The following is a 27003-nucleotide window of genomic DNA, read 5'->3' on the forward strand; positions in this document are numbered from 1 at the left end:
GGTGATTCTCCCTCTCTACTCTGCTCTGGTGGGACCCCACCTGAAGTACTGTGTACAGCTCTGGAGACTCCAACATCAGAAGGACATGGACCTGATCGAGTGGGCCCAGAGGAGGCCATGAAGATGATCAGGACACTGGAGCACCTCCCATATGAGGACAGGCTGAGAGACTTGGGGTTGTTCATCCTGCAGAAGAGAAGGCTCCAGGGAGACCTTAGAGTGGCCTTCCAGTACTTAAAAGGGGCTACAGGAAAGATGGAGAGGGACTCTTTATCAGGGAGTGTAGTGATGAGTGGTAATGGTTTTAAACTGAAAGAGGGCAGATTTAGATTAGATATAAGGAAGAAATTCTTCCCCGTGAGGGTGGTGAGACACTGGAACAGGTTGCCCAGAGAAGCTGTGGCTGCCCCCTCCCTGGAAGTGTTCAAGGCCAGGCTGGACGGGGCTTTGGGCAACCTGGGCTAGTGGAAAGTGTCCCTGCCCATGGCAGGGGATTGGAACTAGATGATCTATAAGGTCCCTTCCAATTCAAACCATTCTGTGATGCTGTGATTCTATGAAAAGTTTACTTGATTTTTCTTTCTTCAGAAGTTTAAAAGTAGGTTTATTCAGGTAAATGCCTATTTTCTGTATTCATCAGTGCAAAGAAGGATTTTTCTCCAGTGAATAATAATCTACCTTTAAGAAGAGCTTTTGTGATACAGTGTGTGCCTTTATGTACCTTTGTTCCAATTTCCCTTTTCAGAAAGTTGATATCCTCACTGCCCGTTATCTATGTACAGCTCTAGTCTTATTGACTTATTATGGAAATGTTACAGATATTATCATTTATTTTCATGCCTTGGGCTGTTTCTGGGCACCTTTCCAGAGTCTGTATAAGTGCTTTTAGGAGAAATGGACTATTTTGTTGTCTGTTATTTCTACGGGATTTATCTTACACTGTTTGTCAAAAGCTTAAACTGTCCCTGAGCATAAATGTGACTTTTCAAGGTAGGCTTTGCTTCTGGCATTCTCCAGGTTTGCAGTTCGTCCACACAAGAAGAACACTATGTATTTTCCCTGCCACACACAATTGTTATGTATCATCACTCATTTTGTTTTATAGCTCCCAAAATTGTGCCAAGTGATTTAGAGAAAAATTAGAAAGCTGTGGCCTGAACTTGGCCTGAAGTATGAGCCTGCTACAAAATATGAAATAAACTACGTGTTGCTGGCTTTGTAACAACAGTCTTTCTTTTGTGGCTGCACTGGCATTTGACAGTAGGAAAACAAGTGGGTAGGAATCAAAATGGTAGCCTGTCTGCCTCAGCAACCTGTAAAGAGCAGGTTCTTCATCTGGTCTGAATTCCCACTCTCTTAATTTATATCAGTGGCATAGGTCTGAATTATTATTTAGAGTTATCTATAAAATGATATCTTTGAAAGCTAATCTTATTTGTTTTTTAAAATGATTGACTAACTGCATTAAACAGTTTATGGATGTCCTTACTCCGCTTTTTAGTAGGCTTATTTCAAATTAACTAAATTCTCTTTGAAAGTGAAATGCATGTTTAAGTATTGATTGTTATAGTTAATATGAAATAACTCGTTGCAGAAAACACTCTGTCTCAAAGAAAGGAGTATATTCTTAACAGCTAGAGTGTTAAGACCTTTGTATTTTTAAGTTTTGGGAAATTTTCTTCTAATTCTATGTCCAGGAATTCTATGTCCTCTGTGCTTCTTTTTGAAAGCAATCTAAGTTTTCTAAGGCCAGCTATATTTATGTTGCAGGATAAGACCAGGAATTGCCTGGATAATGGAACAATCAAATATTCCATGCATCGCTCTGCTGCCGGAGGCTGTACTCTTTTGTTTGCCTTTTTTTTTTTTTTTTTTTTTCTTAATTCTGAAGGCACATGGCTGCTTCCTAGAGATACATTCATGCACTTTGTATTCTGTGTTTTGTTGATTTGATTTTTTGAAGGGACTTATCTTTAACTGGTCATGGAAGTCAAAACTTTTCATGAGCATCAATGAAATTTCAGGACAGAGGTTTCTGTTGGTGAAATCTCTTGAATTTTGGGTATTTCAGTAGAACAGTAGAAGAGATTATGTCTCTTCTACATTAGTTATGCCAGAACACATTTCTACAAGAAGCACACATTTCTACAAGACCAAAGGGCACTTAGAGCTAAAATGCAGTCTCCAGATAATGTTCCTACTTTTAACTGTCTCAGTTTGAGTTGGCTGCTTTCACACTGTACACCATGGCAGAGACTGGATTTTGGACTTCTATACCACTTCCATTTCTATCCAATTTTTATTTTTTAAAAATAGTTCTCTATATATTTTTGAGTCAGCTCGAGCCCAGCCACTGTTTAAATGAAAGCCTGTTTGCCTATCCACTGCTGTCATGAGCCTGTACAGAATATTGGTATTTCCTTTAATAGAGAAGGGTCTGTCTTCTGTAGAGACAGAAGATTAACTTATTAACATTTTCTGGTCTGGGTTTCATCTTTTCCTGTGCAGTGTTAGTATTTTTTTTAGGTAGAAATCAAAGCCTGAGACGGGGAAGGCTTATTTTGTTGACCTGAATTTTCCAACCTTTTTTTCCTGCTGGAAATTGCCCATAAAATTAGATTTGTCATCTCATTCTCAATATTTTTTTGGTATTTTAGACCCATTAAATTTCCATGGCACGTAACTTTTACTGTGGATTTTCAATAAAGACTCACCTGGTTTTGAAACTTTAAATAGACTGGGCAAAACAAAGATTGGGAGTAGGAAGGAATTTAGGTTGGGTACATCTCAACTTAAGAGAGAGAGAGTTCTTCCAACGGACTGTGTGCATTGGTTGTACTGCCATCGTCGGATAGGTGTGGAAGCTAGGAGGAATAGAAAACCTTGTGCGTGTCTTTCTGCCAAAACTGAAGAGGAGCTTTGATGACTGGCATAGACCGGATCCTCCAGTGATAAGTGATTAAAGGTGACTCTCACTAGGTGAAGATTACTCCAAGGGGTCCTAGCAGGGCTAAAACTAAACCTCGACCTCCTGGTTCAGATTCAGTGTCAACATTTCAAAGCCATCTCTAAACATGCTCACCTACTCCACCTTCCCTGTTTTTTAGTGTAAGTAGATATATGTATTTATGTACTTTGTATACTATGCACACACTTTCTGTGTATACTTGTCTACAAGCTACTGTTGCTATTCCACTCCTGGGACTGTTCTGCCAATTTGTGTTGTGCTTTTCTGACATATAAGTGCTAGACTGGAATGGAAGAAACTGTTTTTCATAACCCAAACTAATATTTGAACTTACATTTTTCAGGGGTGAAAGGCTAATTCCATAATCCTGCATAACCCTTTGACTAATCCTTTTTAAAATGGAAAACAGAGACAGAAGAAAATAATTGGTTTATATTATTAAAGGGAGCTACCACAATCCTTTGTTCATGTAGCATTCAGGTGCTGTTATCTCTGTCCTTCAGCTTGTTTTTGCAAGCAGCCAGTTTTGTCACAGCCAGAAGGCCAAGGTGGGCTGGGGAGGGAGCATTGCACTGTCAGTCAGGAGGTTCTGAAGTCCTGGTGGTGATTGTCCCATGGATTTGCCACAGAACTGGGGCTAACTGACTTCATTTTGTTGTCTCTTGTTACTTTAAAATAAGGCTAAGGAAACACTGTTATATTCTTCTTGGGAGGGAATTGAGACTTAATTAGTTAATGAATTAAAATATATTTAATTTTGCTATGCAGCTTATTGTCTTTTGCTTAAGTTAATGCGAAGCTGTCATGAATGGCCTAAGCTGCATAAAAACTGGTCTGTAGTTTTCTGCCAATGCCAGCAGTAACAGGTGGTCTGTTTCACAGGGTTGACTATGAGTGCAACATGAGCTGAAATTTGGAACCAAGGAACAATTGGGTTTGGTGAATCAAACGAGGTCATAACTTAAATACAACATTTTTATAAAGAAGGGGGTCAAGTTTCATTCTTCACCACCAGTTTCCACCAGTGTTGTCCCAAAGACAGTATGAACTGTGCTGGCTTGAGCTCTGTCATGGTGGCAAGGTGTCAAATGAGATGTGAGGTATTACCTGAGATCAATCAGGTGACTGACACAATATGCACAAGACACAGACTTACAACTCCCTTTTTCTCAAAGGAGTGGAAGTCTGGCTCTTTCTCTTCTAGCCAGCTCCTGATTTTCACAAAACCTCTGGGAGTATAGTAACCTCAAAACTTGAAGCCATGACTTGAATCTGGTGGAATTTAGCAAAAGTTGTTGGAAAGGGCTAACAAAGGGATAGATGTGTTAACAGAAGGCCTGATTATCTTAAGTTCCATTTCCATAGAAAGTTTAGATTACAGTGGTCCAGTATTTAGGGCACTTCCATCTAGACTACCTGGTGCTATATCCACTTGTTCTTGTATACCAGGGAAATAAGGACTGGGACTGGAGCTGGAACGTGATGGACTCATGGGAATAAAAAACACATCAGACTTGGTAATTGCTTGATTAGAACAGATTGTTTTCTGATAACCACCATCACACCAACCAAATAATGTGCTTATCCAGATTTGCTTTTCCACTGTTACCTATGATTCAGAGGCAACAGTCTGGCGCTTTCACTTTGATAACCAACAAGAGTACCAGTGAGTCAACAGTGGTTGATGGTGTGGTGCCATTTAGTTGCCAAGTAAGATGGATCATGTCTCTCGGGGTTGAGAGACAGAATAATAGATCATTGTGTAAATTTGAACTTACTGTCTGGATTCATTGCCTTGCCTGAATACCAGAAGCTGAATTATCTGCCACCCTAGTTATAGCTGCTGTTTAGGGGTAATGCATTAAGAGCCATGTGTCTCTCTTCAGTGACAGTTAACATAAAATCTAAACACCACTTCAGTTACTGTAATAGTGTTTAAGAGAGAAACATTATTGTGGTACTTCTAGTGGTGTAGTGCTCTTGTGATCATCTTCATTCCAGGTTAGTTTCATCTATTGAAGTCTTTGAGGTGAAGTGTAGTTTTATTGATATTAAATAATTCACTGCACTAGAGCCTTCTACTTGAAGAAGTAATTATACATAGACATACACAAGTCTATGGGGCCAGATGGGATACACCTGAGGGTGCTGAAGGAGCTGGCTGGGGTGCTCGCCAAGCCTCTTTCCATCATTTACCAGCAGTCCTGGCTGACCGGGGAGGTCCCAACAGATTTGAAATTGGCCAGGGTGACGCCCATATACAAGAAGGGTCGGAAGGATGATCCGGGAAATTACAGGCCTTTCAGCTTGACTTCGGTGCCTGGGAAGCTGATGGAGCAGCTCATCCTGAGTACCATCACACAACACATGCGGGACAACCAGATGATCAGGCCCATTCAGCATGGGTTTATGAAAGGCAAGTCCTGCTTGACAAACCTGATCTCCTTCTACAACAGGGCGACCTGCTTATTGGATGAGGGAAAGGCTGTGGATGTTGTTTACCTTGACTTCAGTAAGGCCTTTGACACCGTTTCCCACAGCATTCTCCTGGCAAAACCGACTGCTCGAGGCTTGGATGGGCAGACGCTTTGCTGGGTAAACAACTGGCTGGATGGCCGGGCCCAAAGAGTTGTGGTGAACGGAGTTAAATCCAGTTGGCGGCCGGTCACGAGTGGTGTCCCCCAGGGCTCGGTTTTGGGGCCACTCCTGTTTAACATCTTTATTGATGATCTAGACGAGGGGATCAAACGCACCCTCAGTAAGTTTGCAGATGACACCAAGTTGGGTGGGAGTGATGATCTACTCAAGGGTAGGGTGACTCTGCAGAGAGACCTGGACAGGCTGGAGTGATGGGCTGAGGCCAGCTGGGGGAGTTTCAATAAGGCCAAATGCCGGGTGCAGCACTTCAGCCACAACAACCCCCAGCAGAGCTACAGGCTTGGGGAGGAGTGGCTGGAGAGCTGCCAGTCAGAGAGGGACCTGGGGGTGTTGATTGACAGCCGGCTGAACATGAGCCAGCAGTGTGCCCAGGTGGCCAAGAAGGCCAATGGCATCCTGGCTAGTATCAGAAATAGCGTGGCCAGCAGGGACAGGGAAGGGATCTTGCCCCTGTACTCGGCACTGGTGAGGCCGCACCTCGATTACTGTGTTCAGTTTTGGGCCCCTCACTACAAAAAGGACATTGAATTACTCGAGCGTGTCCAGAGAAGGGCAATGAAGCTGGTGAAGGGTCTGGAGCACATGTCATACGAGGAGCGGCTGAGGGAACTGGGGTTGTTTAGTCTGGAGAAGAGGAGGCTGAGGGGAGACCTCATCGCCCTCTACAGCCACCTGAAAGGAGGTTGCAGAGAGCTGGGGATGAGTCTCTTGAACCAAGTAATAAGCGATAGGACAAGAGGGAATGGCCTCAAGTTACACCAGGGAAGGTTTAGACTAGATATTAGGAAGTATTTATTTCCAGAAGGGGTTGTTGGGCATTGGAATGGGCTGCCCAGGGAGGTGGTGGAGTCCCCATCCCTGGAGATGTTCAAGAGTAGGGTCGACATAGTGCTTAGGGATATGGTGTAGTTGGGAACTGTCAGTGTTAGGTTAATGGTTGGACTAGATGATCTTCAAGGTCTTTTCCAACCTAGATGATTCTGTGATTCTGTGAAATTATACACCTAGTTTAGGATTTTAGTGTGTCTGTTTCAGAAAGGGTTCAAAAGAATCTCCACTTTTTCTTCTAGGGTGAAGTAATAAACATGCTTTTCTTCTGGCACTCTCCTAGCACAAAGGAGAAAATCATATTAGAGGACAAAGTTATATTTATGGTAAATGTTAACTATTCATGCATTGACTGGAATTCATTAACTGGACAAAATGCCTGGAGGTATATTTGTGGAAGTGGTTCAGAACTGTTTTTTAACTCAGTATGATTATTAACTCAAACAATAAGAGATGGAATATTGCCAGACTTGGTATTGCTGACATGGAGGATATGACTGAAAGCAGAACATCAAATGAAGAATTCAGGAAGCAATTTGGAACATGCTGTGGTGACTCTATGTTTAAAACAAACATAAAGGAACAAAGCGTATCTAGCTTTATGAATTGAAGATTGGCTGGCAGTAGATAAGGGCTGCATGTGTTACAGGGAAATGGTACGGGACATGGATAAAAATTAGGAAAGGAAGAGGTAACAAACTGACTTTTTTTTCTAGTTTTGAGTTTTAATTAGTACATTACTAAAAGCAGGATCCATACTTGAAAAATGCACTAATATGAAGGTGTAAACTGATTTAGAGTATCATAAGAGGATAGGCAATTAAAACTATTAGACATTTAAGGTTTCACAGAAGGGAAGAAAAACAAAAAACAATTCCAATTTTAAAAGTTAAGGTCCTTAAAGTAAAGTATAAACAGAAATAGAATATAAATAGTCTTTTTCAGTCAAGGATCTCAGAGGGGCCATATTCAAAAAACAGTAGGCCACGGACAAATTGACAATAAGTGATCATTTTGGCAGGAGAAGACTAATAATCATTTCCCCCACTGCTGACATGGTCTAAATTTCATTCACTTGTAGAACAAGTCTGTCCATTACAGATAATCAGCGGTCATCCAAAACTGTGTCATAGGGTAACACAAAAAGGGTTGGATTCAGATTTCACCAACCCTAATTTTGATATTTGTCTGACACTTTCTTGACTTACAATCTTAAACTGCGATTGTATGGAATTCTTTATATTTCCTATCCTAGATTTTTTTTAAAGACATGATTCTGTGATTCTGTATAGATTTAAAGGTACCATATAGTAAGTTAGTGTGAATCTTGTCATCTTCGAATCTGTAGTTAAGTTGCTATTTCAATCATAATATATTTTACTGAATTATTTTGTAAATCTTTAAATTGGTTAATGATTAAGTGCTGCTAGTCATGAATAAATCTTGATTTTCTGCTAAATCATTACCATGTTAATATTTTCATCTGCGACAATATTTCATAGTATTCATTAGCTAATATCCTCATACTATTGTTTATAAGTTCTCAATTCATGTTTATTATCCATTTAGTATCTGTTATATATAATTGATAAATTTGTTTTAGCTTAAATTAGCATTTCTTATTTATGCATAGACTTCTGACATCTTTTCTTTCCTTTTTTTAGTTGTCGTTTTTGGGCTTTTCTATTTTCTTCTCTGTACTCTAAAAAACCCACTGGTTTTCACATATCACTTAATATCATACATTATAGTGTTAACTTCAGTTTTCATGGGTTAGGTCTCTCTGAGTTCAATAAAATACCTGATATGTCTCTCTCTATCTGCCTTTGTAGGGTCACACCTAATCCACTATTCTTTCAGCTCTTAACTACTTACATGCTGATAGCACTTTGTTGGTGTTTGTTTTCAAACTTGTCCTTTTTGCTTTTCTTGTGGTTTTGTTTTTTTTTTTTTTTTTTTTTTTTTTTTTCCCCCGATTTTGTAGCCAATGGAACCCTCCCTGTTAGTTTTCTTTCTTGCACATGCTCACATGCTTCACTGAATCTAACAATACTGTCTGTGAGCTTGAACTGATTGTTTTCATGTTAATTGTATTGCACTTGTTTGGATTGCTCTGCAGTTTTAAACATTTTACCTATTCTACCAGTTAGGTATTCTTTTGTGTGTGGTTCTCTTTTCTTTTCCAAACTTTTCAGAATGCATGTTAGAGGAGCCTCAAAGCTGATGCTGCCTTTTCTTGTTTTCTAATTCTAATATCATATTTAGGTCTTCTATTTATATGATGCTTCACTCTTATCCCTCTTTCTTAGGTCTGATTGCTGCAGAGCATTGTTAGCAAATGTGAGCCCTGACTCATTCCTGTGCTTATTATCCCTTTGAGTCTTTTATTAATCTCTCAAAATTTTCCTTGCTTGTTGGATCCTCTGTGCTAATTCAACCAAAGAAGTGGTTACCAATCTGATTCAGTGGCTGCTGCTGCTGAAACTAGGTTCTCATACTGCTATCACAATGTTTTTTTCTCATTTAACCCATCACTCCATAGAGGTATCTCTGTTTAAGAGCACTGTCATTTTTGTTATTCCTTTAATCTGCCTGGGACTTCAGTTCCTTGTGATAGCAATTTGCTTTTACACGTCTAGCCCTTCCCTTTTACTACAGTCTTGATGATTAAAAGAGCTATTTGTTTTCTCTGCATGGCTGTTTACATTACAGAGCAGGTTTTGCGATAGCGCATAGTGTGGTGAGTAACTGTTCTTTTCCAGATTCCCCAGCACAATTATTAATATCAGTCCATAGTCTAGAGGGGTCTGGATCACTCTGTCTCTCTACATCCTAGTGTTCTGGATCTCATTTTTATATCACTACTGTACCATAAATTCAGTCTCAAAAGAATCCACTAAGACTTAGTCTGGTTTTAGAAGGCAGGCATTCTCTATTGCAGCACTGGATGCATGGGGGATCATTCCACCTAATGTGCATACACTAAAACAAAAGTTTACCCTTTATATACCTTAAAGACATGAATATTCATACATTTTTCAAGATGTCTTCACCTTTCTGCCTATCTACTACATTTACATAATGCTGGCATGGCAAAACTACACTACTCATATGTGGGGGTCTTGGGTGGTCATTGGTGGTTGTTTGGGGAGTTAGCCCCCTACTCCTTTTTCCCTTTTATGATCATGAGTCTTTTGAGGACAATTTCTTCTCCTTGGATGTTTCCCAGCTCTGTTGTCCAGCCAAGCTGTTCTTTCTTATTCGCCTTGTTCAAGCATTTCTGCCAGGATGTATCTATTTTCAAGGTTAGGATATCTTCTCTATATATTGTAATCACTCAGGCCTTGTTAAATACAAAGTTAAACGTTGTTTGGTAAAAGAATTTCTTAATATTCCCCCCTTTGAGACTTCCAGGTATACAAAACTGGTTACAATGTGACCACGTAAGGTCTAATGGAGTGCTTCTCTTATCCCTAATTTTTACAGACCTCAACTTGCAGGCACCAACTGCTTGCAGGCATCAGCTAGCAGGCATCACAACAGTCACATTTTAATAGCTCATGTCACACACACCACCTACTTTTTGAGACTCCTCATATTTCTTTCATTATCCCAGCTTTCCACTACAGCTTTTCAAGTTTAGATTAATATTTGGACATGAACAGTCAGTGTATACAACATTCTAAGTGGGTTATCTCTTACACAATGCTTTATGATATGTATGAGAAACTCATGGACTGATTTACTGTAGGATAACCTTTTCCACTTTGATGGCTTATGTTTATCCTGAGGAATAACCAGAGCTTCATCTCCTTCATTTGCTTCCAGTAGATGACTTCTTGGCTTTCAGGCAAAATTCTCATTAGTTTGATTGGTACCCAGAGTTCCATTCTGTACTGTTCAATGCTCATCCTATTTTGGTTACTCAGAGTCACCTCTTCATCTGTACCATGGTATCTTTCACACTGCTAATACCAGGTCAGTCTGTGTTCATTTCAGTGTATTTATCCACTCTAATCTCCCTCCAGTTTGTCTTCCTTCAACAGCATCTGTTGTCACTCACTCCTTTGCCACTGTGCAATTTTTACACCTCACCTACGATATAACTTTTATGCCACTAGTTGGAAAGGCACGAGCTTATGAAAGTCTCCACTTCTAAATCCAGAAGTTGGCAAAAGCGCAGCATAATTGCAGAAAAGAATGGATGGCTGGAGACAAGTGCAGCCCAGAAAATGTGAGACAAAGAGCCAGAGACTTGTGCAGAGCCTGAACAACTGCTGTAAGCTTATCGGCAAGAGCAAATCACCCTAAACCAAAGAAGGCCCCCTTGCATAGTAAAATCATGGAAGTTTCAAAGTTAACATTGTTCCATGAACAGATTACAGTGAACAGCTGGACACCAAACCATCCACAAGAAAACCTCGGGAACAGTGGTTGTTAACTTGATAGTATCTTACAATGGAGAAGTCACTGGAGGAGAAACATCAGGAGCAGGTTCAAAACTATGGCCATGTTGAAGAAAGGCTTTTGACACTATCTTCCATAACATCCTCATAGAGAGGGGAGAGATGGGCAGACAATATGGTAGATTGAAAACTATCTGAACAGCTGAGCTCAGAGGATTGTGATCATGGCAGAAAGTCAAGTTGAAGGCCAGTAACTAGCAATGTATCCCAGGGGCCAACACTGTGTCCAATTCTGTTCAACATCTTCATTAATAATCTGGGTGATGGGACAGAGTGTACCTTTAGCAATTTTGCTGATGACATAAAACTCTGAAGAGTGGCTGATATGCCAGAGGGTTGTGCTGCTATCCAGAGGGATTTGGATAGGCTGTAGAAATGGACTGACAGGAACCTTATGAAGTTCAACAGAGGCAAGTGCAAAGTCCTGCAACTGGAGAGGAACAACCCCAGGCACCGATATATGCTCAGGGCCATCCAGCTGAAAAGCAGCTTGACAGAAAAGGACCTGGTGGTCTTGGTGGACACCAAGCTGAATGTGAGCCAGCAATGTGCCCTTGTTACAAAGGCAGCCAGTTGCATCCTGGGCTGCATCAGACAAAGTATTTCCAGCAGGGCGAGGGAGGTGATCCTTCCCCTCAGCACTGGTGAGGCCACACCTGGAGTGCTGTGTCCAGTGCTAGGCTCTTCACTGCAAGAGAGACATGGACATACTGGAGAGTCCAAGGAAGGCCATGAAGAAGATGAAGGGACTGAAGCATGTCACCTATGAGCAGAGGCTGAGAGATCTGAGACTATTTGGCCTGGAGAAGAGAAAGCTCAAGGGGATCTTATCAATGTATATAAATACCTGAAGGGAGGATGCAAAGAAGACAGAGTCAGACTCTTTTTAGTTGTGTCCAGTGTCAGCACCAGAGACAATGGGCACAAACTGAAACACAGGATGTTCCCTCTGAACATCACAAAACATGTTTTTACTGTGAGGGTGATTGAGCACTGTAGTAGGTTGACCAAAGAAGTTGTGAAGTCCAAGCATGGGGTTTGTTGGAAGTTTTCGAGAGTCAATGGGATAAAGGCCTGAATAACCTGGTCTGATCTTGTAGCTGACCCTGACATGAGCAGGAGGTTGGGCTAGAGACCTCCTGAGGTCCCTTTTAACCTGAATTATTCTGTGATTCTATGAGGCTCTCATACATTTATCTTTTAACCTCTCAGAGATAATGCTTGGATTTTTTGTTCTAGCCCATGGCTACTTTCCCTGTGATGAAAATTTTTCAAGTACAAAAATGTACCCACAATTAGTTCATGGCAGAACCAGAACAGCAATGAGCATAAAAGCCCAAACATATAACATGATAGTTGTATGCTGTTCCATATTTCTCCTATGTTTTTCAGATTTCAAAAGATGTATCTGATAGCCAGCAACAGACTCAAAATCTGCAAAAAGAAAAATGAGACTGTTTTCTTGACCATTTCATTATCTTCACCAAAAAAAAAAAAAAAAAATTGTTTCATTAGAATTTTGCTTTCAATCCAGGAGAGCTGAGTGTGGCTTCCTTAGCACATGAGAACCAATGCAACTTAATTCGAAAAGGAAGATATTTTGCCCAGTAAGTATACTGCCATCTCAAAAACATGGGGGGAACAACTCTGCTAAGTAAGAAAGTGACATTATTAGATATTTTCTTGGTTACATTTTAAACATGCTAGACATGAGAAATATGTGTTTTAGCTGGTTGATGTATCATTGTGATGACAGGGCTAGTTTTCATTTTAAAGGGAAGGATAGTTTGAGTGTTTGCTTGCTACCTATATTTTGTATTTTCACCATGGTCACAGTGATAAAAAAGGAACAGTGAAGAGGTCTATATGATTGATACTGCAGAAATGACTCAGGTACGTAGTACTTCATTTGAGTCAAGGCAAAAAAAACTCAATGTCAACCATCACCAGGTACTTAATTTAATTTTAATGACAATATAGAGGTGCAGAGAGAGATAGAGCAGGGAGGCATTAAAGACATTTCGATAAGTTAGATGAGTTCAATTTGTTCAGACCTACTGAAATTCACTCTGAAATCATTAAAGAATTTAACCATTAAAAATTGCCTGCAAGAATTTCTGTAAGTGAGGAAACTCTGTAAGTGAGCAGACTGCAGAGAGCAAAATTTAAAATCAACAAGATTAATTTCAATAGAGGTAATTGTGAAGAATGACCATGAGGAAGAGGAAATCAAGCACACAAATAGAAAAATGGTAAATAACTCAGCTGAAGAGCAGCAGACAAAAGATTTAGGGGTGCAGTAAATCAGAAACAAACCCAAGTTAGCATATCAGAGAAACTGAGGCACAGTGCAATGTTTTTTTCCAGAAATGCAAGTTGAGTTGTGCATTAACAGAATAGGAAATGATAAGAGAGATTTTCTTTCAGTCTGCTAAGCACTTAGCTAAGCTAAGCCTTACTGAAATACTGTGTACAGTCTGAGCATCATATTTTAAGTAAAACATAGACAAATTCTGGTTGCTCCCAGAGCTCAGAATAATTAAAGGATTAGATAACATGACCTAAGAGGAAAGTCTAAACAAATTAAATATGTTTAGACAAGAAAAGAAAACATGAGAGAAAGTATGAAGATAGCATTCTGGTTGTAACAAGTTGCTATAAAATAGACAATGAACAATTGTTCTCCATATTCACTATGACTGGGGCAACAGGAAAAAGAAATCTGAGTAATTACAATAAAGAAAACTGAGTTAATATTTTAAGAAAAGTTTTAAACTGGGGATTGGAGACAGTTTTGTGTGTGGAGATAATGAAAAATCTAGATTAACAGGGGGAAACCAAGCTCAGAGAGCAGGCTTAAGGTTTACTACCAGAGAGCTAAGTCCTAGGGACAAGGCAAATTTGTAGACTAAAGCAGAATTTGTGGAGGGTCTTGAGTATAAATCAAAGAAGGTCATAACTCATTCATATCCTCCCATGGACAAGCCTGTAAAATGTGCAATTAATCATTCATGTGCCTGGAAATGCTGATGTTAAAGACTGTGACTGTATAAGAAATGACATGCTCTGTGAAATGTGGAATCTGATATGGAGCAGAATGCATATTAAACGATGAACGGAAAATGAATGGAAATACAGAGTGCAAGATGGCACATCACTTCCAAAAGAAAATGGAAATATTTTAGCATCACTCCTACTCTCTTCTGCATTGTAATTATGTTCCTATTTTGTTCCATTTGCAGTTTACATCAGACATCAGTAGGAAGGGGAAAAGGGTGGAGAAGCAGGAGAGGACACTGTTGGAGGAGTTGACAGTATATTTAGGGCTGCACTCAAAGGCAACGTGTGTGCCTGTGAAGGCAGGAAGGACTACAAAACTGTTACAGAATCCTTTAATTGAAAGTGATAGTACTGTCAAATTAACACCCATCACCGCTCTCTGTGCCCACCTATGAATGTCAGTAGGGATGAAATATTACTGTCAAGGAGATTTATGTGACAAAAGATGCCTGGGTTTATTGAGGAAAGGAGGGATCTAGGAGCAAAGAAGGAAGGAACAGGATCTCTATATACCAAAGTTAGCCGGTTTAGGTAATAACAGAACAGCAGGTGTTGGAAAAGGTAATTAAGGCATGAAGTTTACATTACTGTGAAATATTCTATAAGGATGGATAATTGTATCAGAAAAACACCTCTGATGCTTGGTGGGGAGCAACTCTGTGCCTGAAGAGTCTTCAGAAGTGTGAAATATGATGTATAAGTAAATGTAATGCATAAAATACCAATTAGCTCAAACTTTGATTTACATGAGGAAGACCGACATCCCTGTGAGTCAGGTATGCAGATCGCATGTGCAGAAAGGATTTAGTTATTGTTTGAAGAATTGCCAAGGTTTATGGAATCTTGCCTTTGATACATTCAAAGGAAAATTTCCTCCAGAATTACAGCTGGTCTGTGTGTCTATAGGTCTGCATATGCTTATGAGTCCACCTTATTTGATCAGTAGACTGCATTAAGAACTATTGTAAAAAGCAGGGAATAGGAGAGTACCATTAAACATTGCTACATTAAAAAAAAAAAAAGTCCAAGTTACTCATTTAAAGAAAAGTAGATTGCAGCATATCTTCATGCACTGCAGAACTCAGTCTCTCCATCAATCAATGTTATTAGTAAGTTCATGAAATAATTTATGATGCTAAAGGAAATAATGTGTTTAAAACAAAGTGGGTTTTTTCCCCCGTTTTGCTCTTATAATGATATATCAGCACATTTGTCCAGAGGACAATAGTTCGTGGATTATTTCTCTATTAATAGGGTAAGAAATGATAAGAAGGAGGGTTTATTATCCTCTGAAGATGAGGCCTTGTGATCTCAGTGAAAGTTTACATCAGGCCAGTGTGTCCATATGTTCCAAAGTCTATCTACCAATGTCAACATGATTGAATGCCCATGCATCCAGAATGGATTACCAGTAAATCTGAGGTTAGCATGAATAATCTCTTCCCTGAAGGATAAATTTGTGAAGTCATAGTTTAGCTGAGGACCAGAATAATTATTCAGTTTCATGACATTGTTGTTTATTTTCCACCCTGGGTAACGGGTGGCAGGCTGTACATAAACACAGAGAACAGGCCAGAAGGTATTTGTGGTAATTCAGTACTCTTGCTCATGCTAATTCTTTGATGCCTTGAGTGGCTGTTCTTCCAGAATATCTGCAAGATGATGTGGAGTATTTATGAATATTTGCAGAAGGTGTCTTTCTCGTTGTAATTATGCTGATGCTAAACAGCTGAGAAAAGCATGTTAGTTTGCTGTATCATCACTGTGCTGATGACAGTCACTCAACCATATTCTAAAGGAGACTGTGCAATTTCTTTGCTGTCTCATTGTCTTGCAAAGGTGTCCTGCTTTGAGCCCAGAGGGCAACTGAGCACCATGCAGCCGCTCACTCACTCCTTCCACCTCAGAAATGGAAAGGACAAAATAAAACAAAAGGCTTGGGAATCAAGCTAAGGACAGGGAGGGATGATTTATCCATTATGGTCATGAGCAAAAGACAGACTCGTTAGGGAAAGAAGAGTAATATCAACTTAATTCAAACACCACCACCACCACTTAACAGAGTAGGACAGTGAGAAGTATAGCCACATCTTAAATACACCTTCCCCTCACCCCTCCTGTTTTCCAGGCTCAGCTTTGCTCCTAATTTCTCTACCTCCTCCCCACCAGCAGTGCAGTGGGGCAGGGGATGGTGGCTGTGGTCCATTCATCGCCCATTGTCTCTGCCACTCCTTCCTCCTCAGGGGGAGGACTCCTCACGCTCCTCCCTTTCTCCAGCATGGGGTCCCTCTCATGGGAGACAGTCCTCCATGAACTTCTCCATTATGAGTCCTTTGCATGGGCTGAAGAGCCTCCCGAACTGCTCCAGCGTGGGTTCCTCCCGTGCATGGCAATCCTTCCAGCAACAGACTGCTCCAGCATGAGACCTGGCCTTCTTCAGGCACAGCCACCTGCTCTGGCATGGAGTCCTCCACAGGCTGCAAGTCGACATCTGCTCCACCGTGGACCTCTATGGGTGGCAGGGGGACAGCCCTGCCATCTCACCATGGGCTGCAGGAGAGTCTCTTTTCTGTCATGTCTCCACCCCTTCCTCCTCCTCCTCCTCCTTTCTTCCATTGACCTTGGTGTTTGTATAGGTGTCCCTCTCACAACTCCTCCTTACAACTCCCACTCCTCCTCCCAGGTTCCTCTTCTTAAATACGTTATCACAGAGGTGCAGCCACTGTCACTAATTGTCTTGGCCTTGGCCAGAGGTGGGTCTGACTCGGAGCCAGGGGACGTTCGAGAAGCTTCTCACAGGGGCCACTGCTGTAGCCCCTCCCCCAATACTAAAAACCCCACCACCCACACAAACCCAACACAACAGGTTATCCATATTACACAGTGTCTGTTGAGCATTGACAGTGTTTAGTCTTGTTTAAGACATGAAACATAGCTATTCCTGTTAGAAATTAAAATTCTAAAGGAATCTGGTATGTAATATGCAATCTCACTGTGAAACTCCCAAATAAAACTGATCGTAATTTTTAATTATGCATTTTTATAGCCTTTATTGACCCTTTTCTTGAGGGCAGTATGGATAAATATAATGCAGCTAAGATAAAGCTTAAGAGAACTGTGTAATTCCATTATCTATATTTTTATGTTTATTCTTTAACATATCAGGTAAGTGTCTTCTGCACTGAAAACAATGTGTCAGAGAAACAGGGATGATTCATCTGACCAAGTGTGGTATTTTCAACTGTTAAACTACTTGATCACAATCCCATTAACTGCAAATTACTGAAGTAGGCATTTCTTTGGTGAAATTCCTTTTTTTGCTGAAATAGATATTTAACGTAAGTTGAGTGAATCACATTTCAAGAGTGCTTTCACCATAGACATCTACAGTTGAGTTGTGTTAGATCCTTGATGGCTTGCTCATAATGACTGACTGCTTGCTCTGGCTGCGTGCGAGAAGAGGTATCCTGGTCACAGAACAGACCTTCAAAGAAGCAAGTAAGTGGGAAAAATGGAGAGTAAGCTGGCTTTTTAAGAATAATTACATACCAGATCTTGCTGAAATTAATGTTATCCATTTAACTGCTTTCAAACAGTGCTATGCAGGTACTAGAAATGAAACACAGAATAGCCAGTCTCTGATAGGGCAGAAACACAGGGTGAAGAACATTTTGCCTAGATTGACATCTACACTTGAAAAGTCAGTTTCTCTTTAAAGGAAGTCTAGTCCCACTTGCTCTAAAGTTAGGCAGGATGAGTCTAGCACAGAGAATGCTAAGAGGTTCTTGCAAAATTGTAGGACCTGTGTGACTGCAAAGTTAAAATTCAAGTTAGATAAGGCAAGCATGAAGTAGAAGAGGTGAGAAAGGCAGCATTTGTCCAAGCTGAGGGGGGAAGCAAATGTCCGCTGAGTGGGAAAAAATGCATCTATCTTTGCTAGCTTGGCCCAGTGCTCTAGCTTGGCCCAGTGCTCTAGCTTCTGTGGTCTGAGGACACAACACCCATGACCAAGGAGAGTTTTTCTTACTTTTTTCTTAATGCAGTTTCTTTCTGGAAATGTATTACATCAGACATATCTTACTTCAGTATCAGCAACACTTTTTTTCGCATAATACATCATGTGACAAGTATCACTCTCCACAATTTTTTTTTTTCTGTAAAAGAAAAGAGCAACACAGCTCTGAATCGTTCAGCTCTTTCCCATTTTAAAGACCACAGTCTCAATCTCAGAGTATCTTAGGCAAACTGATGGCATGTACTCTTGCATTCAGGCATGTTCACACAGGGACTCATTACTTCTCAAGTCTCTCCAGGGGTTATTAGGGTTTTTGCTGGTGTACCTTGTAGAGTTAGAGAAGAAGTTTTAAGAAAGATCATGTCCAGTGCCAAAACATTGATCAATACTTATGCATGGGATCTACTGTTGTACAGGAACACAGAACTGGTGTCATCAAGTCAAATCACATCCTCTGTAACTGAGGTCAACCATGTAACTTGTGTTAAACACACAAGATACCACAATACCCCTTTGGTCCAGAGTATTCCTTTTCCATACTGCAAAAATCCTTTAGCAGACCAAATGCCAAGAAAAATTGCAGTATGCCCAGGATGATTCACCAGAGCAGGAACAGTTTGTCCATATATACCTGACATAAAGCAGTAAGCATTTTCACCATGGTCCATGTGATTTTGGCAGCTAGAGCCCCAGTAACATTTATTCCTTGAAATGATGATAAGAAAAATCTCTCACACAACATAACTGAGTGTGTGGCATTTGGCTGCTGGCTGGGTTTAAACCATGACCTTGGGTTATCACAAATATGACTGAAGTCCATCCTGTCAAATTATAGTTATAATTCAAGCTATGTGGAAGGTGAAAAGTTATTTTCTTTGATGACTTGCTAATTAACTAAGCTGACAGATATGTACCACATTGAAAAGGGTGTCTGACTGGCCATTTATTTTTGACAAACAGAAATGTTTCTCACTCTCATTTTTCTTTTTTATTTTTCTTTTCATAGCTTTTAGTAGAAATGAGTTTTATAATCAGAACAAGAGCTAAACAATGTAGTTTGCAGCAGATAGTAAATAAAAGTTCATGTAATGTGTTCACCATAGTCTAATGACTGATATAGTGTCAAAGATGAGTGAGACACGACTCGTAACTCAAGATCACTAGGCCACCGGACTCATGTATTTCACGCTGTCTTCCTCAGGCTGTCAGTGAGAGTGTGACCAAGTACTGCAGTCACCACTGCCATTACACTGAGTGTCACTGCTCCGCATTATACCATATAATGGGCATGAGTATAATCTCACTGTCTACACAGCTACTAGTTTTGCTTTCTCTTGCTTTAAGCCTCATTGACTGATTTAGGTCATCTTACAGTTTTCTGAAGCTGGCTGATCTCATCTATGGCATCTGGGTACACAAGCTTGGTAAAGTACACACCAGAGTTAAGACAAAACTGTGAAGGATTCAGTTTGAAATTAAGTACTTTAAATTAGGGTGTCTTCCTGTAGATGTCTATATGTGAGCTATGTGTCTAGGCTCCGATTAGTCTGGAGAGATCTGGGGCTCCTTTCAGTTGACTGCACTTCAATACGTGGTGTTATTTGAGATCCTTGAGGCTGTCCAAAACTTCTGCTCATGGCTGGCAGATGCGACAATGGTCATACAGCAAACCTGTGTCCCTTTGGAGTGGCACCTCCAAATAGCAACCCTATACCACCTCAAATGACATTAGACACATTTGCTTAGGCACACTATAGCCAAGGGAGCCTGGATAGAGCAGTTCATTTGGCATTAGCTAATCACACACAGGTGTCTTAAATATCACAGGGCATCTGGAACAGCACTAGAGCTTTATAGCCATGGGAGACCAAAGACTGTAAAGGGAGCTTACTTTGTATGCAGACATGCACAGAAGTGTCTAAGATTGGAAGTCAGCCTCAGATTGGAAGTCTCACTCAACTGTGGCAGGTTGACCCTGGCTGGATGCCAGGTGCCCACCAAGCTGCTCTATCACTCCACTCCTCAGCTGGACAGGGGAGAGAAAGCATAATGAAAGGCTCATGGGTCAAGATAAGGACAGGGAGTGATCATTCACCACTTACCATCATGAACAAAACAGACTCAACTCAGAAAATTAATTTATTACCAACCAAATCAGAGTAGGATAATGAGAAATAAAAACTAAATCTTAAAACATGTTCTCCCCACTCCTCACTTCTTCCCAGGCTCAACTTCACTCCCAAATTCTCTACCTCCTTCCCCTGAGTGGTGCAGGGGTATGGGGAATGGGGATTGTGGTCAGTTCATCACACATCTCTGATGCTTCTTCCTCCTCACAGTCTTCCCCTGCTCCAGCATGGAGTCCTTCCCATGGGAGACAGTCCTCCATGCACTTCTCCAACGTGAGTCCTTCCCGTAGGCTGCAGCTCTTCATGAACTGCTCCCGTGTGGGTCCCTCCCACGGGGTGCAGCCCTTCAGGAACAGGCTGCTCCAGCGTGGGTCCCCCACAGGAGCACAAGTCCTGCCAGCAAACCTGCTCCAGTGTGGTCTCCTCTCTCCACGGGGCCACAGGTCCTGCCAGGACCCTGCTCCAGCGTGGGCTTCCCACGGGGTCACAGCCTCCTTTGGGCATCCACCTGCTCCATTTTGGGGTCCTCCCCAGGCTGCAGGTGGGTCTCTGCTCCATCGTGGACCTCCATGGGTGCAGGGCACAGCTGCCTCACCATGGGCTGCACCACGGGCTGCAGGGGAATTTTTGCTCCGGGGCCTGAAGCACCTCCTCCCCCTCCTTCTTCACTGACCTGGGTGTCTGCAGAGTTGTTTCTCTCACATATGGTCACTCCTGTCTTCTGGCTGCTGTTGCACAGAAAGTTTTTTTCTCCCTTTCTTAAAAATGTTATCCTAGAGTTGCCACCACCATCACTGAGGGACTCGGCCTTGACCAGCGGTGGGTCCGTCTTGGAGCCGGCTGGCATTGGCTCTGTCGGACATGGGGGAAACTTCTAGCACCTTCTCACAGAAGCCACCCCTGTAGCCTCCACCACTACCAAAACATTGCCACACAAACCCAATACACAACTAAATCCTCAAATACTCAGCTTTCTATTTAGGAACAAAATTTAGCATTTAGGGTCTCTGTAAATATAATCACTGGGTACCATCTGAGGCACCAAGATGTTTGAGATATCAATACCTGGGGCTGGCAGGTACGACAGCTGGATGCCAGGCAAGATACACTTGGAAATCTCAAGTGGCACTAGATGCTTATATTTATCCAGGTTATTAGTCATCTCCAGAATCTCTGCTCCACTGTTGCCTTACCCAGTTGGTAAATCCCCTTTCTGGATATATTTCTATAACTAATCCTAACCCTTCCAGACACACATTCACAACGAAGTGTGGGTTACAAGCAAAAGCCCCTTTTTTGGGGCTTTCATCTGTTTAGGACATGATAGAGTAATCACAGTGAACATAAAGACCCTGGCAGGAGCATTGACAGGCAGAGGAACCCTAGCAACCTAATCAGGGAGAAGGTCACCCCAAACTCGCTACCCCTAGGACTGTCGAAGGAGCAGCATCAGCCCATCCTCCCACTAGCTGAGGCAGCCAAAAGCAGTCTTTCTCCAAAAGGCTGTGCAGACTGAGGGGATTATTGCCCACAGGGTGTGAGATGACTACAGGGGTATAGAGTTCAGTATGGGATGTAGATGGAACTGTGCAAAACTTATGGGATGTTCTAAAGAAATTGTGGGAATGTGTGAAACATCTTATGGGATGCTTAGGGGAAGGATCAAAAGCAAGAAAAGGGAGGGATCGAGATGGACTGGAGAGGAAAAAGCATGGGGAAAGAGACAACAAGATGCTAAAATGTTGGATGTGAACAGGGGCTGGAGAGCACACTTGTCTGACTGAGTCCTGTGCTTGGTCACTGCAGTGTATCCTGCATTCTTATTAAATCCTCTTTCTATCTCCTTGGTGGAGGCACCCTCTCTTCTGGGCTGGTGTGTGTGAATGTGAGTGAGGAAGGTGAGAGGTCTCAGTGTCAGTGTTGGGGAAATGCCGAGGACCTGCAAGGACCCAAGGTCTGGGTACTAGGAGAAAGCAGGTCTGGGTGCAGCTCCTGGGTACACCAGGGGTCTCAGACGGGATCCTGGAGAGAGCCACAGCATGTGTGTGTCTGTCCACTGGAAACTTTCTATGTTGTCAACAGGAGATGAGGAAGAGGGCAGGGCATTGAGGGCTATTAATTGTGTGAGCATGATGTTAATTTCTGTGGATGCTGACAGAGACAACTCGTTCTGTCTGTGTTGATCTGTGTGGCCACTGTGTTAGTGTGTGTGTGGGGTGTGTATGGACACAGAGCTGCAGCAACCTCCATCAATACCTCTGGGAGGAAGGCCACTGAGGATTGTAGCCCACTGGAGTTGGCCACTTCTATCAGTTAGATGTCCTGGTGGACATGTGGTGCTCTAGTTTTATCTGCACCTGCGATTGCACCCTGCAATCCATCAGTCTACACACTGGCAAGAAAGCAACCCACACGGACACATACCCGTGGCGTGGGTCCCTACTTGTTGCACCTCATGATGTCAGTCTACCAGCTGGATGAAGGCTGCTCATAACATCCAAGGGGAGGATGTTCTCAGGCCTTGACAGAGGTTATGATGCCAGTGGTGTGACTTCTGGCAGTGTCAAACCAGGCTTTGTCTGCTGCTCTGCTCCCACTCCAAGTTTCAGATTCTTTCCCCCTGTTACAAAGGATCATACCACTTTTATAGTTTCTTTCATGCTGATTCTTTCTTTATTTCAAAAGCCTCTTTCTATTTCCTTAGTTACTGTTTAATTCAACCTTTCTTTTTAACATCATCCCAGTTTTTGGGCAAACACCCTTTCAATCAGTTTTGGGTATTCCATTCATGCACACACTTTTTACACTTACATTCCTATTTTATCAAATACTCTTATCCAGGTCACTTTGCCAAGGCTGTGCCTTGTGGGCACTCCCATGCAGAAGAAAGACCAACCCAGGCAAGATGCAGGCTAGAAACGTGTCTCCTGTCTCTCAAGCCAGTGCTGAAAATGCTGGAGTGGTTTGTGAGTTATGACCATGGCATACCTGTTTTGAATACTCTCTTCTTTCTCCCATGTCACTGGAGATTCAGGCCTGCACTCTACAGGAATGTGATTCAGCAGCTTGGCTAGAACTAACACCCCTTCACACTTCCTTTTCTCCAGCACAGTGGTGTTGGACATTTGCTATGCTATTAAGTCAGGTCATACTTGGAAAGTAAAACAAAGTTTTAACTTTTTCAGTATAGTCTTTTATTACTTTTTCTCTAATGTGCCTACTGTTTGTGTAATAATAGACTGCTCAAAGATCATTATGATAAATGAGGTAAAAATCTTTCCTTAGGTCACTCTCTTAAAATATCCTAATGATATTATGATAAATATATTAGCTAAAATCAATGAAATTGACTGGATATTCTCTAGAATTAGTCACTGGAGTTGTTTTTAATGTTGATTTAATTAGACTTTCTAAGTGCTTCGAGGTCTTGATAATATTTTTGTTATTATTTCCCAGAACACAAAAAATAATTCGAATTCCAGAAACTGCAATAAGCCATAAATAAAGAACTGCAATAAGCCATATAGTGCCTTCATAGATTAACACATATTTTAATGTTGTTTTGAAAATCACTATGTTTATTTGCAGCCATTCTTAACTGATCTATCCATAAAGTTTACATTATAATTAATCACAATTAGCATTTTTTTCAAAAGAGAGTTTTGGAAGGCACCTGCCAAAGGGATATGAGAGGAGATTTAATCCACCAACAGTCATCTAAAACAACAATTACTATCTAACAGGCAAATACCACTTATCTGATAAACTATATGTTGGTACTTAGTGTGCTTCTCCAGACTTTTTGGCATTATGAAATTCATAGTGTTGCAGAGGTTTTAAAGGCATTTAGTACTTAGCATTCAAAACAACAGGAGCTGTTGTAAACTCATAATAAGACTCAGAGCTATGAGATGATCCCACTTATTTAATTTTTATTATCTCAGGAGAAATGCTAGATGCTCTGCTGACATAAACTGTTGCATCTTCATTGACTTATAAAATATACCAGCTGGTGATTTGCCCAATATTTTTTTGCTTGTAGTGCTTAGGATTAGAGTATTCATGTCTCAGTCTTAGCCAACTTGAATAAACAAAAATTATGACATAACCTTACAATCTCTATTGACTTTTCCACAAGCTGAGGCAAGGACTTAACTCTTGGAGTTGGCAAGATCAATTCCGAAATGAAATTACGGTGAAACTGAAATAAAAATGTCCAGATTCAAGCCCTTTTTTATTTTAGGTCTCTTTTCTATGCTAAGTTGTGCTAAAATCTTTCATTTAACTGAAGAATTTGTTGAGGAAGCTGAATGTGTGAATGGATTGGGGGACTCCCTAAGATCACTAGCACACTTATGCACCAAAAGGTAACCAGGTGGTGTGTGCCTCTGTTAAGGGGAGCTGCAGGATGCCTTTCAGTCCCAGCATTTAATCAGTTACAAGATCATTAAATGAACATACCTCACAGAAATGTTCTGTGCTGAATCATGCAAAATCAGCTTGGAGTAAGATGCACACAAGGTGATATATTCTTTACCTTAGGCTCCACAGGAGAAAATGAGGAATGTATTAATGATACAGTTTAAAATAGAGATTGATATCAGCTTTCGAAAAAAATGTATCTGGTGCAGAACTTTTCTAAACTTGAGGCATACTAAGGCACAGGTGTTTCATATTAGCTCATTAAAATGAAGTATATCTGTTGCCTCTTTTTGAACCCGCAGGTATATAGAAAATTATATTAACCAACTTTCATAATTGACAAGTGAACATCTTTTTAATAAACTGTCTTTCGAGTTAAATTTAAAATGAATTGGCCTGGCTTATAAAAAAGCTGAATTCCGCAAGAGTTTTTTCCGATAGGTTGCTTTTAATCAGGTCTCAAGTTATGAGTAACACTGCATGGCTGATTCTTTACTTCTGTGATTCCATCAAAGTCAGGCAGTATCAACTTATGCAAGTGCAGCTCAGACTGTCAGCTGTTTCAAAATTATTTCTAAATGGTGGATCTTTTATTTATGTACGTGTCCTTTTCTTTTTTATAACATAAGTAGTGGTTTTGCTCCTCTTCAATTCTTAGGTAAAAATGGTTCAGAGAAGACAGACTCTGTATAATTTCTGGGGTGAACTCCATTAGGCCTTGCCAACTCAAATTCATTATTTAATATGTCCTTTCTGCATTGTAGCCCACATTCTATCTCCTTGTTGAAGTTCAAATGAACCATTAGTAATCTTTTTTTTTTTTCCCAAGCAAAAATCTAGGAAGCTACTGAATACTTTCGTCTTCTCTGTATTATCTATTATTTACTCTACAAATACTAATTGGTCTTACTAGACCTATACTCTCATTTGTTTTTCACCTTTCAAACATATTTGTAAGAGCCTTTTCTCATTGCTTTTACATAAGCCACTAAGTGAGACTCATTTGTTTTTCAGCTTTCTGGGTTTTTTTATTCATATAACTTATGGCATTCTTTATCCCTTGCCATAGTCATGCTCTCTAGTTCCCACTTGGTATGATTCCCTACTGATTTTCAAGTCTTTAAAGACCTCTAATGCAGTCATAATGATCTCTAGAAGAAGGGTTTTCTATGGTACGTCTATTTCAGTAACTTTCCGATCTTCTGTTCTGATATAACTCTTGGATTATCCCAGGGGATTGTATCTCATAGCTCCCTGACTTTGACACAAACTGAAGTTGTTTGTTAATTGCAAGAAAACATGACAACAGTAAAAGAATCACAAAATCATTTTGTTTTGGAGGGACCTTAGGACATCACTAGTGATGCCCTGCCTAAAGCAGGGTCAGCTAGGAGATCAGACCAAGTTATTTAAATTACTGAGGGTTTTGTCCAGTTGGATCTTGAAAACTCTTCAAGGATAGAGATTCCACAGCCTTTATGGACCACCTTCTCCAGTAACTGACTGTGCAAATATTGAAGAAGTTATTATATCCAGTTGGAACCTTTCTTCTTACAGTTTATGTCCATTGTTTCTTGTCCTCATGCCATACACAGCTGTGAAGAGCCTAGCTCCATCTTCTTGAAAACTTACTCATAGGCACTGGCAGGCTGCTGTTAGGTTCCCCTGAAGCTGCTTCTTCTCCATCCTGAACAAGTCCAGCTTCCTCAGCCTCTCCTCACAGGTCAAAGTGCTCCATCTCCTTACCATTTTGGTGGCCCTATGCTGGACTTGATCCAGTTTATCCACATGTCTGTTTAGAGACCTGACAGGTTCTCACAGCATCTTTTCCCCTCAGCGCTGTCTCCTATGGGATCCCACCTCCCACCTTCCTGGACAGACTGAAGTCTGCTTGCCAGAAGTCCAGGCTCTGTACTCTGCTCCTTGCCTTCCTCAGTCCCCTCAAGCCCTTGAAACCCACTATTTCATTGTCAGTATCACATTCCCAACCAGTTCTTCCTTAATAGTGAATAGCAGTCCCAGCTGCTTATCTCCCTGTTTAACTCATCCAGAGACCTGGAACTCTCCAGAAATCTTCTGGATTACTTGTATGTCATTGTGTTTCTTTTTCAGCAGATGTCAAGGAGATTAAAGTTCCCATTAAGAAAAAAAGAATATGTTATTCAGAGACTTCTTCAGTTAGTTTCATAATTATTCCATGGTTGTAATGATATGGACACAAAACATATTTGTCTCTCATATAATAATGATAAGCATTACTAAAAAGCCTCAGCAACCTTTCACTTACAGTTAGGTGTATTACACTTTATACACTGGTGTCTTTTTCTGCACATTAATATATCTTTTTGCAATGGGGATAGTAAAACATGGACTACGGCCTCCCCATTGTAGTGACAAACTTTGTACTGATTTGTACTCACAGTTATACTAACAAAACAACGTAGGGTCAATTCTGAG

This window comes from Strix uralensis, chromosome 2 (genome assembly GCF_047716275.1).
Source record: "Strix uralensis isolate ZFMK-TIS-50842 chromosome 2, bStrUra1, whole genome shotgun sequence".
Taxonomy (NCBI): Eukaryota; Metazoa; Chordata; class Aves; order Strigiformes; family Strigidae; genus Strix; species Strix uralensis.